This window comes from Myxine glutinosa, chromosome 2, assembly GCF_964187855.1.
Source record: "Myxine glutinosa chromosome 2, kmMyxGlut1.1, whole genome shotgun sequence".
Taxonomy (NCBI): domain Eukaryota; kingdom Metazoa; phylum Chordata; class Myxini; order Myxiniformes; family Myxinidae; genus Myxine; species Myxine glutinosa.
In genome coordinates this window covers 160975362-160989101 of record NC_136262.1, presented here as the reverse complement: position 1 = coordinate 160989101, position 13740 = coordinate 160975362, and positions in this window count along the sequence as shown.

Genomic DNA, 13740 nt, shown 5'->3' with positions numbered 1-13740 from the left:
CCTGGCGGAGGTATTCTCGCTACTGAGTGCCATTCCAGGTACCCTCGCCTGAGGAGAGGGAATTGCATTTGAGTCCGTTTGTCTGTTTGTTTGTTTGTCCGCACAGAAAAATATGATTTTCTCTGCAACCGCTGGTCCGATTGACAGGAAATTTTCACCATAGGTGTAACTCCACCTGCATAATTTTTTATGATAATTATGACGTCATAGGTCACGTGGTTCGGCCGCCATCTTGGGAAAATCGAAAAAAATTGCACCTCTATATCTCCGAAAGCGCTGAATCAAAAAAATTGAGACATGGCTCATTGTAAAGAACTCTCCATGGGGAATAAAATATGTTAATGATGATGTCATAGGTGCCTCCATTATGACGTCATAATTCGACAAGTACAAAACTTCATCCAATCAAGATGAAATTTCTTGAGCATAATCCAGGAATAAATTAGTTTAGAAAAAAAAGATGTCATCGGTCACGTGGTTCGGCCGCCATATTTGTTTCAACACAAAAGCCTTAAAAACACTGAAAATACATCCTGGCTAGGGTTTGCAATCTCTGATTGCTCTTTCTTGTTTCATTCTGTAACAACCAGAATCACTGCAATTGAACACAGATGGAGGTCAATTAATGTGGTGTGTGCTTTTGAAAGTGATTGGTTACACCTGAGTTAATTTACAATTGCTATTATAAGTGGGTGGACACTTATCGAACCAAGATAATCTACTTTTGTATTTTTAATAAATTTTCTGAAATTTGTAGAATTTGTTTCTCACTTGGAAGTTGTGGGTTACGATGTGTAAAATTTTGAAAAGGGGTGTAGGCTTTCTATAGGCATTGTGTATGTATATATATATATGTATATATATATATATATATATATATATATATATATATATATATATATATATATATATATAGATATATATTATATATATATATATATTGTTACGGACCGCGGATAAGATGTTGGTTTGCTGAGCGGATGGCACCGCGGCCCTAACAGTTACCCCGACTAACCCGATTCCTGAACGTTGGCCGAATCGCGCCACAGATATTCAATGGGGAAAAGACTAAAGCGAAGGATGTGCAGAAGAAGAAAGACAAAGGGTAAGGAATACAAATATAATTTATTTACTTTTTACAAGACCAAAAAAACCAAGGAGAAGGAAAGATAATAAAATAATATGCAGAAGAGGCAAGGCGACACAGCGAAACTTAGCTTAACTATACAGGCTTAATTAATACCCAGGGACAGAACAAACAAAGACAGACTCACGCGGGGAATGATGATAGGAATGGCAGGAGGTGGATACCTGGAGGGAGAGGAAGGTCCACTGGAACTGGGTCACGGTCGGGCCGGGAGCGGCAGCTCCGTTCCTCCGCGGCCACGGTCGGCACCGCCGTCAACGCCCAAGCTGCGGTCGTGCGAGCTGCCGCGAGACGAGCTCCGCCGGTCGAGTTAAAGCTGCCTAGTGGAGCCAACGCTGCTTGATGGAGTTTAAAGCTGCTGGTACTGCTCGTGGTACTCCTCTTGCTTGCTCTCAGGACTCTCTCTCAATGCTTGCTCTCAGAACTCCTTCTCTCAATGCTTGCTTGTGTACTGCCAACTCTCTGACGCCCCTCTCTTTGCACGTCTCTCTTTTGGTCCAACCACGCCCTGGGCTCTTGCGCGCGCGCTTTTATAGCGCCTCAGGCGATCAAGCCGCCGGCCTTCAGGACACGCCCCTCGGTGAGCTCGCTTCGGCCCTGATTGGTGGGCACAGGCCCTCTGACTCCACCCTTGATGACGATGGGCGGGCACGCTCTTCTTCCCCGAGCTGAGCACATGCTTAATGGCGGCAATTGTAGTTGGCAATGCGAATGGCAATTGACGAAAAGGGAATGTGAATGGAATCTACTCTTATTTCACCTGGTGCAATGGAGTGTCATCTTAATGGAAGACAAGGCCTTACCCTAATACACATAATAAGGAAATAAACTACTGAACAGGGATATTATGGTGTCCTTCATGTATGCTTTATGGAACTAACTACGGGAACGCCCTTTGACCTTTATACAACACTGGAGTAAGGAGGGCGATATTTTAACAACAATTTACACAATAACAACAACAACAAAAAAAACATTCTCATATCCACAATATATATATACTAGCGGGGTCACCCGTGGGAATCCCACGGGCATGGATGTGTGTGACATTTCGACATATTGAGTTCGATGCTGCACCTGCACATTCAGTTATATAAAATGGTTTAAAAAACTTTCTTCTGATATTTGTGATTTATTTCAAACAAACTGTATTTCCCATCTACACGGGCATGTATTCCTATTAACGTTATGTAAAGTACATAAATTGTGTGGATTACATCATTTGTGGATGTGATCAATTGCCAGTAACCATCTTATATAACTGAATGTGCAGGCGCAGCATGTAACTCAATATGTCGAAATGTCACACACATCCATGCCCGTGGGATTCCCGCATGGATGTGTATGGCGAATTTTAAATATATGTCGACTGTTATTTTAGGCGGTGTATTTTCGTTTATCATCATGGCGCGATTTAAAAAAATATATCTCTGCATTTTCCTCTCCAATACCTCCTCACACTTTACACACACACCGGCCCATGTTTACATATACACACACACACACATATACACCCACACACATATACACATACACACACACGTACATCGACACACATGCACACACACACACACACACACACACACACACACGTACAGACACATATACACATATGCACATATGCAAATATGTATACACATATGTATCCACATATACACATATATACACATATATACATCTCCACACACACACACACACACACACACACACACACACACACACACACACACACACACACAAAAACAGACACACACACACACACGTACAGACACATATACACACAAACACACACACACAGACATGTATATACACATACAACAACAACATGCATTTTAAGGCCATTTTCCCTGCTAGAGCGGGGGTTAGCCTACATACACATACACACACATATATACACACACACACATATTCACGCGCACACACACACACGTACACACACGTACACATGTCCCACATGTATATATCCCACATCCCACATGTATATACATGTTTAAAGTGTACGTGCCCTTCCCCCCTCCCCCGCCCGGCAACGCTGGGTACTTCTGCTGGTAACGAATAAAATAAAAACGAAGAAATAGGTGGAATTGGCTGAAATTCGCTCGGTGAATTCACGCGGTGTATTCGGTTCGGCTCGGTTCACTCGGTTTAAAGAAAAAGCGATAATGTCGACATGTTGCTGTCTGTGTCATGTTGGGCGGTGTATGATACTCGTTGGCTGTTGGGCGGTGTATGATACTTGTTGGCTGTTGGGCGGTGTTGTGCGGTGATATGGTGTATTTTAAAAAATATATCTCTGCATTTTCCCGCGTTGGTGACACCGAGTCGTTCTTCATCGATCGTCTCATTCATTTTGGAAATGGAAGTTTCCACGCAACGCATGAATTGTCACGATCCTCAAGAGGAATTTGTCTCGTAATCATCAAATGATAAATGGCAAGTAAATTATATTGTGGAAAATTAAAGATTTCAAATAAACCTATTTAAAGTGTATGCGCACATAACTAATAAAAAAAACGAAGAAATATCTCTCGGTAATTTCCTGAAACATATTTTACTTCCGGCTAATATGTTGAATGAAATAAAAACGAAGAAATATATGTCGGCATCATTGTTGACGTTTTTGTGACGACTATCATCAAACGAAATAGTAATATATCATAACGGAAAAGCAAAAGCGAATTTTTAATATATATCGACACATTGCCGGCGGTGTCATGTTGGGCGGTGTATGATACACCATGACGCGATTTTAAAAAATATATCTCTGCATTTTCCCGCGTGTGTGGATTGTTCTCAATTATTGCTGACACCGAGTCTAAAAGTAAAACCATCGATAAAAATGAAATCATATGGTGAGTTAGATTGGAGATAAAGGCGTGAGAGAGACTCAATGGCCTTGAAGTTACAGGCCTTTGAGAATTCATTTAGTTCTATAAACGGCAACTTTCATTGGATTTTCTTCCCGTTTTTTTTCAACCGAGTCTAAAACTATGTTAGCGACTGTGAAAAATGAAATGATTTATCGAATTTGATTTGAAATAAAACTGGGGGAGAGCAAGACACCACGGGCCTACAAAACAGGACTCAAAGCTATGCGAGTTAATAAAATGGTGGATATTTGTTTATAGCCACTCCCAGAATGGGTGGAGCTATGGGTGGAGCTACTCTGCAAACCGAGTAAGCCACACCCCGGACAGACACCCAACAGATAGACAGACAGACAGACAGACAGAATCATCTACGGCTATTATAATATATCCACAATATATATATATATATATATATATACATATATATGTATGATTGTGTGCATGTGTGTGCGTGCAAGTTGCTGTTATTGGCTGCTATCTCCACACGTGGGTGGGTTTCAGAGGATGAAACTGAGACCTACCAGGTCCAGGTCTCAAATTATCCACCTCCGTGTGTGTGTGTGTGTGTGTGTGTGTGTGTGCGTGTGTGTGCGTGTGTGTGCGTGTCTCGGTCTCATCCTTCCTTGACGGGATGGAGTCGGTAAAACCCAACAATCCACAAGGCCAGGCCACGTTCCAGAGCATGTTGATTGGAATAACTCTGGGCGACACTTGTGTGGCCCTTGACCTCACCAAAGTTTCTGTCCTCAGCTCAGTTCTCACTCCCATCAAAGTCGTATTTGGCACGGTCCTTGATCCCATGGCCCATGGAACTCCGCCTCTCTCGTCCTCAACGGGTGGAACATGTCAAGAGGGAGCTGCTAAAGCTCGAGTCTTCGCTCTCGGCAGCATGGGGTCAACAAGTCCCAGCCGCAGGACCAGGCCCGCAGGCATATCAAACGCATCCTGATTGGTGTGTGTGACCCCGGGCCCCTCTTGCGGATTGCGGTCCTCATTCCCATTGAAGCTGCCGTTTTTGGCTTGGTCTTCGCTGCCTTATATACTGTTGTATTTCACCCGGTTCTCAGCCCTTACCATTCCAGACGAGAGGGAGGCGACAAAGAGCTCGCAGCAATCGCTGCTTCCCCCGAGCCACAATGTGTGTGTTAATTCATACATGTAAACAATCAACATAGACTGTTATTTCAAATGGATGTGGGGACGGACAGGCAAAAACCATTATTCAAAGCTAGATATCATTCGATGTGACAACGTCAACAGATACGCCTCCACCCACATTATTACATCATTATACACACTTGTACCAAGTTTGATTCAAGTCCCTTCAGCTGTTTTCAAGTATCACATATTTACCTGACATGCCCTCTGACTTTTGACATCTGGATGCCAAAACCTAATCAGTTCCTCTTTGCATCATAATATTGTTGCGGATTTGGGAAACCCTGCACTTGGTGTAATTATTGTAAATATCACCCTCTGTAAATAGTAATTCTTTGTAAATACCTCCATCAATTGGTAAAGGTCAAAGGTCGTCCCTTTAGCTAGTCCATCGCATACACGTAGCAAATCATAGGCTTCCCTCAATAGTTATTTCTTTATTCTATGTCAGTATAAGGCTCTGTTTTTTCCACTAGTTCATTGCATTGCACCGAATCAAATAAGGTAGAATCCCTTTTTAATTGCCCAATAAATTGTATTGCCAACCTTAATTACCAACTGCATTACCTTTTCATTACCAATGCATTCGCCGCCATGCCATGTGCTCTAACTCTGGGAAGACGGGCGTGCCCGCCCATCGTCATCAGGGGGAGGGGTCAGCCAAGCGCCAGGAACAAGGCGTGGCTTTGCCAACGCCTCATCAAGGGGCGGGATCGGTGAGCCCTCGCGACCAATCAAGGCCGAGGCGAGCTCACCGATGGGCGTTTCCAAAAGGCCGGCGGTTGGATCGCCACGCACCTCATAAAAGGAGGTTGAGAGGGACTGCTTCAAGAGAAGTGGGAAGGACGAGAGAATTGAAGGAGCCCGAATCGAGAGTCCTGTCAAGAGAGACGCGCAACCTGCGGGAGTACGAGTTCAAGGGAGACGCTGTTCCAACCAGCCTTGCCACGACAAGCTCCGACGCGCTGCTGCGAGCATCCCGGCGGTGTGGACCCGAGGGTGGAGAGTCGGCGGCTGCTCGCTCCCGGCCCGGCCGTTCTGCAGTCCCACCTGAACCTTCCTCCCCTTCCAGCCATTCGTTCCTGCCTTCATTCCCCATTCGTGTAAGTCTGCCTGTCGTCTGTCTGTGTTGTCCCTGGGTATAAGTTAAGCTTGTTATAAGAATTGCACTGTGTCTTCTTCTTCTTCTGTAAATTACTTTCGTTTCTTTCCTTCTCCTTGGTTTCTTTGGTTGTGTAAATAGTAGTTAATAAATATCTGTTCCTTCACTTTGGTTTTCTTTCCCATGCGATCGTCTTTGTGATTTCCCCATTGAGTACCTGTGGTGCGATTTCGGCCAACGCTTATGAATCGGGTTAGCCTTTGTTAAATGGCTCGAACGTCGTGTTGCTAAAACCGCTCGGCAACGAGAACATCTAAAACCGGGGTTCGAGCGGTACTTGTCTCCCTGTTCTGCGGAGGGACAGATAAAGGTATTCGGGATAAACCCTGGACCCATAACCCTGATCCGTTCTATCCTGCAGGAGAGCGTTACAAGTACCAGGACCGGTGGAGATGGCCAGCTTAACAGGACAAGGGGATTAACCCCCCCCCCCCCTTGCTAACGGGAGAGCGGTCCCCCGTTTCCATAACAATTGGTGTCTGGGAGTGAGATTTGGACCCAAACCAAATTTTTAAGAACATCAAAAAATTTGGTCAAAATTTGGAGCGGCCGAAATTTCGTGTAAAACATCTAAATGAAATCGTGCCATGGATAATCAAGGCGACCGGATGCCGGTGGGGGTAGAAGAAGAAGGGTTAGAGGCAACCCAGGATCCCGGGGAGGAATGGGAAGAGGAAGGCAATGAGGGTTCGGTAGCGGGGATCTCAGGTGCACAAGATGGCGGCGCCGCGCACGAGGTTGGAGGCGCACAAAATGGCGCCTCGCACGTGGGTGCGGTAGCCGAGCCCGCTCTACCAGCAGGCTTTGACATGCAGGGTCTCATGGCGCAGCTACAGGCAGTCATCCAAATGGAGAATATGGGATTGAGAAATAAATTGAGGAATGACATGGGAAATCTATTTGAAGGGTGTTGTAATAGAATAGAGGGGGACAAATCAAGGGCAGAAATGAGGGCCGATGGAGAGCAAATGGGAAATGATTGGAAAACCAAATTCGGGGAATTGAGTAAGGAGGTGGAAAAGATGGATGCAATGCCAATGAGGGAAGAAGTAAGGGCCAACACCAATAACTTAGGAAGCAAATTGGAGGGACTCGGAAGCAAATTGGAGGGACTCGGAAGCAAATTGGAGGGACTCGGAGGCAAATTTGAGGGATTCGGAAGCAGATTAGGGGACAAACTGGGGGGCATAATTGGCCAAGCCAAAGAAATTAATGAGGGGTTGGCGAGGGGGCAAGCCGCATATGAGATAAGGGAAGCCGAGAGGGAGGTTGGCCGCGGGTTGAGCGAGCAGGTCCCAGGGGTACGCGACGAGGTAACGCGGGTCGAGAAGCGCTGGTTGAGCGAGGCGGAGCAAAGCGCGGGTAAAATGACAGGGGTAGAGATCGTGACCCGGGGTATGGAAAAGCCGGCGACCGCCGAGGTAGAAAAGGAAATTTTATTAGAGCCAGCGGTCGCCGAGGGAAAAGAAGATAAAGGAAGGGAATTAATTCAAATTGGCAAAGAAACCAAACCTATAGTGGAAATTGGGATTAAGCAGACGCCGGACTTAGAAAAGCACTCGTGGCAGGGGGAGATGGAATATGTGCAAAGTCCGTGCTCACATCATGATGTTGTACTTCCTAACCCCAATAAAGATTTGCAGGTGTTGGAGCGAGGAGGAAGAAGAATCCCCCAGGTGGGTCGGCCTGTATATTGTGCGGGAAGATTTTGTAGTAGGATGTTTGGCGAAAAAAGAATTTTCGCGCGCTTGGGATCGAGAAAGCACCCGGGTGTTGGTGGAGGGTCCCCTGTGAGTGGTGTGAGTGGAAATGGCGTGCATGCGAGGAAAGAGTGTGCGTCGGAGAGTGAGTGTGTGACAGAGTATGGGAGTGATACCGGGTGCGGAAGCGAATGCACGTCGGAGGGAATGTGCGAAACCGAGGGTACGGAGTGTGACACGGAGAGTGAGTTGGTGGTGGCGCGGATGCGAGAGGGCACATCGGAGCGCGAGTGTGAAACCGAATGCGAGCGAGAATGCACGTCGGAGTGTACGGAGTGTGACACGGAGAGTGAGTTGGTGGTGGCGCGGGTGCGGGAGGGCACATCGGAGCGCGTGATGGTGAGTGTTACAGAGGATGTAACCGGAGAGTTGGCGCGAGAGTGTGCGGTGATGATTGGGTGTGCGGAAGAGTGCACGCCCGTGGTGGTTACGGAGTACGTAACGGGGGAGAGTGCACGCGAGAAGTGTGTGGACAGCGAGTGGTGTGTAACAGAGGAGTGCATGATAACAGAGAGTGCTGTCGGAGGTGAGAATGAATGCGACACAAAGAGTGAGAGCGATACGGAGTGTACGTGCGAGGGTGAGAGTGACCCGGAGAGTAAGGTGGTGGTGGAACGTGTGCGAGAGTGTACACCTGAGTTGGTGGTGGCGCGTGTGCGGGAGGGCGCACCGAAGTGCGTGATCGGGTGTGCAAAAGAGTGCACACCCATGGTTGTCACAGAGGATGTGACCGAGGAGTGGGCACGAGGAGGTGTGTTAAGGAAGTGTGCGAACGACGAGTGTGCGCAAGAGGGTGCGCGAGAGGTGTGGTGTGTAACAGGGAGTATGGTGGTGGAATGGGCGGAGTGTGTGGAATGTACGGGCGGCGTTGGAACGCCGGGTTTTGTGAGTGTAAAAAGGAACGCATGGTGTGAGCATGTCCGGGGAGCATCGACGTTAAACGGGGCAGCGTTTAGGGCAACGGATAGCCGACGCGAGCACTCCGTGCGCGGTGCGCTTTGTTTGCAGCGAGGGCCGGCCGGGACCATAAGCGCGTCGCTCTTCGGAGCGTCGTGCGCGATTCGGGCCGGGTCCCGCACTGAATGGTCGGTGCCGCGTCAGAGCGGCGATCGGCGCGATTCCGGGGGAGGGGGGCCAGGTTGGACCTTCGCCCCCTGGCGGGGACGGGGTTCCGACCGGGCGAGCTTCGGCCATCGGGCCGGAGACCGCAAGGATCCGCGCCGAGATGGTGCGTGGAATCTCGGGCCGAGCATGCCGCCTCCCCAGAATCGTAAATGCCGGACGGACCCAACCTACGGTAGACGAACCACCCGCATTCATTGCTCGGCTTTGCGAAGCCGAGTTTTAATGATGTCATGACGCACCGAGGCTCAGATATAGCGGACTGTGATGATAATAGGGTTTTGATTCGAAATTGGTGATTAGCAGTGAAATTTGATTGGCAAAATTTGATGGGTAAAAATGATTGGCAGATGATTGGCAAATTTTGGATTGGCAAGAATTGGAATTTGATGGGCAAAATTGATAATGGGAGATGCCCGAGGTGAGGGGTGGCAAATCCACCATCCCTCATCACGGGGTACATGAGCACTAGTTATGGGGTTTGGCAGTGTAAGCTCGCCGAGGGAGGGTTTGGATAATGTATAGGGATCGAGAGAAATGACCATAGGTGACATGAGAGTTAAGTAGCGACATGATACCTGTAGTCGGGGACGTAGAGAGTTTAGGTGGATTATAATGACGAGGGAGCGCAATAATGTAAGGGGCGACGGGGAAGCGCGAGTTTTAGCAGGGCACCAGGTAGATCAGATGATGCAGTGTGTGTGAGAATCTTGATGTTTAATGAATGAGGCATTATGTGTGAGAATCTTGAGGTTGGACAAATGAGGAATTGCTAGGCAATGCTCGGGAAGGATGTGTGTGTGAGCGTGGGAAAATCTGGGTGCCTGAGGCAATGGTTTAGAGAATTGAAAGTGTACGAAGCAGTGTATGACTGAGTAATGGTGATTGTGTGTTGTGTTGAGCAAATGGTCCTGGAGGAAGGAGGGTGCAGGAAGCACCAGGTGTAGGAGTGATGGCACAGGTGTGCAAATACAGGGGAGAATGGTTTTTCGGAATAAATGGTATGGAATACATGGAGTATGGAATGGATGGTGTGGAGTGAGTATGATGGAAACTGTGGAATGGAGTGGTTGGTGCGAAGGGAGTGTATGGGGAGGATGGACCCCATCACGAATACCCAGGGAGGGTAGTGTTGTGGAATTTGTAGTGGGGGACTCAGGACTCCAATGACCGGACACAGGTTTACAAAAGGTCTGGTTTATTAACTGTATTTACTTCATTCCAATTACCAAAATGATACCGCATAATATAATGGATCAGGTTAACTCTTTTCGCTGGTCCTTCTCGTTCATCCGATGTTCCTCCGACACTCCCGTTCGGTCAGCGCTTCTCGTAGCAAGTCCCTACCCAACGTTTGCTCTCGGTTATATCGCCAAACTGGACTTAATCCTCTCTCCGCTGATGCCCCGAGGTCATGCATTGCACCGAGTCCTGGCATCAGCTCGCTCCCCTCCTGCTGTGATTTCCATTTACACAGTAGGGGGGGTGCTCTAGCCTGGGGCCTTGACCAGGTGTTTCAAGAGATTACCATGTTCATGCACATTCTGACACTCATTTACAAACTCGTCTTTAACAGAGTTTGCATGTAAAATGTATCTGCTTTGTTACCAGGTTAATTAATAAGTTACCAGTGCCAATTAATAAGTTACACTGAGTTACACTTCCACAATTCCCTCATTTTTTTGTTTTTGTTTATATTAACCATTAATCTAAACATCAATATAAGTAAACAGTCAATCACTACAAGTAAACATCATTACAAGTATAAGTAAATAATCATAACTTTGGTAATCAAATTCCCTTAGGCATACACCGTCATCCTGCAAGAATCACAAAACATTTCGTTGTTCATTGACTTCTTCCATATTGTTCAATCTATTGCATTTGCATCACAAATATATTTTCAAAACAACACTTCACCATCACCAAGATACAACAATTTCACTTCATTTTCAAGTTTTGTAAAGCATCTGCACCATCTGGAAAAAACGTTTGCCTCCACACACATGTTGACTTTGTTTGAAAGGAAGGGCTGATCACTTGTGTTTGAATCCAGGTATGAAACATTTTCTCCTAATGTCTTCATAGCTCCTGCACTACTTCGTGTAGGATTTCGCTGTTGTGGTAACACTGCGGAGTCATAGACTGACCCTTCTCTCCATGTAGCATTCTTGCCACTTTTTGCTGTGAACCATAATGATTCCTTGAACAAGGCCTTCGCCCAGTTGCAGTCAACTTGCCTCCTCCCTCATTATGAGTGGGCAGCAAGTATTGGTGTGACGTTGATTGGCCAGCAAGATGTGGAACAGGGATGCCGGATGCATCCACAATGATGTTGGGACCATGGTGTTCAGGTCATCCATGGTCCATACCAGGCGTGGCCCGCAGAATCGCGCACAGCTGTTGTGAAAAGGCACAGCCATTGGTTTGCAGCTTCATGCTGGCTCCCCGGAAGTTGGTGAAGTAATAACATATGTCCCCGCATTTCACAGAGGTTGCCGGTAAAATGTCGTTGTCCTGCAACTTTTGATGTGGTGAATGTTCGAAGCCTTCGAACAAGAGTAAGTGATCGCCTTTCTTTCATATGTTGCAGTGTGATCCAGGCAAATGGTCACATAAATTTCCTTGGTGAAGGTAAGCATTCATCTCCAAGTTACACAGGAGAATGTCTTCATCATTCTTTGAGAAAGAGGGTGTATGCCACGGTTAACTTCATTTTTTAGCCACAAATTTTCTTTCTTTCTTCTTCCCAATTCCGTTAGCAATCCCTCCAAAATGTGATCTCGTCTTATCCTTATGCTCAGTCACATCTGAATCTGCTTTCCGCACACACTGAATCAGATCGGGTACATCTTACCATGAAATCAGCATAATCATGTATATCTTCCGACAGTTTCACATTCAACAATTTGTTGTTTTTCCTTAACACAAAAAGTTATATTCATTTATATGCGTCACACAAATAATATTCAATCAGGTATGTATTTTATTACTAAACTAAGAATAGCATTGTATATGATTACAATCACAAACGGGAATACCTAATTCCCAACAACAATTTTCCCAAACCAACAAATTAAGCATAATGTATTATTACCATAATTCCTCTCCACTTTTTCTTTTCCCTCTTTTTTTCCTAACAGTGTGTCACTCGTGGTGATATGAGTTCATTGATATTGTAATTGACACAACTCATAACATTGTCGTTATGCCATTATCTTAATTCTACTGTTTATGTCGCCATAAAAGTCTTCCTTTTCTGGTTCCACATTTCTTTCCTCATTTGTCACTTCATGCGTTATCATCGTGTTGTTGGTTACCTTATTCAAACACACCGTCACTAAGGCTTTCAAGCAAGCCACCACTAAAACAATTGCCAATATAACTACTAAACCAACAAACAAGTCTGCTACTCCTTGTATATATTCATACCTATGACATAGTTATATGTCGATGACATTTAACATTATATACCAAACTAACAAGCTTCCTAAAAGGTAAATAAAGAAAATCCCTTAATATGTAACATAATCAGATTATTTGTCTTACCCTGATCCCCCTATCTCCCGGGGTTGAACTCAATCCCCTGATCATGAGTGTAGTTGTGATACATTTTTCACTCATGCTGTATTAATATCAGCAGGTAATTGTATGTCATGTAGGCAAATAAATGTCACTATTCCAAGTAGGAATATCACATGTTGAAAATGTAATGTTTATCAATGCAAGGGGTGTTAAAATGTAATTCAAATGACTGTAAATCACGACTATCATTTATCTACCACTGAATGTTCTGCTGGGCTGCTAGGTGCAGCCTCATTTTCTGTGGGATCGTCCACCTTAGCCCCATGTGCTTGTTTGCAATGAGGGGCATGAATCCAACTTTCTATTTTGGGTCCATCTTTTTTTCTATTCTTATCAATCTCCTATGGTTTATCATTTCGTTCCAAGATACCGCAACCAAAGGTTTTAACCAAAGCTCTACCAAACTATTTCCAATTTGAACAAAAAATGCCAGTGAAACAATGATTCGAAGAATTAACTTCAAGGGGTCAATAAATTTATTCTATAGCCAGATCTAATTTTCCCATCCAATAGTTTGCCTTGCCACATGTCATATTATAACACCTTAATAAACCTTCGAAAAAATGTTTCCCATCTCAACAAATTTCCTTTTTTACAAATAGCCATGTGTAACTTACGTATTTAACTACAATTTCCTCTCAATTTGTTTGGCCTAACTGGCCGCAAAAGTGGCTGCCAGCATGCAGTACCGTTTTTTATCTACCAAGGAAGTGTTCCACACAAGACCTCTACCAAAATGTTGTTTGTAAAAAACAAATCTGGGATTTCTGATTACATGGATGCACACTCTCAGGACATTTTCAGGCTGCTGTTAACAATCCACTACGATGACTTAATTCCTTTACCCACAATCAAATAATTAGTACAAATTGAGGATATTATCCCTATCACATTCTTTTATAGATTCATTATGTTGGATCTAATTTTTCCCAATAA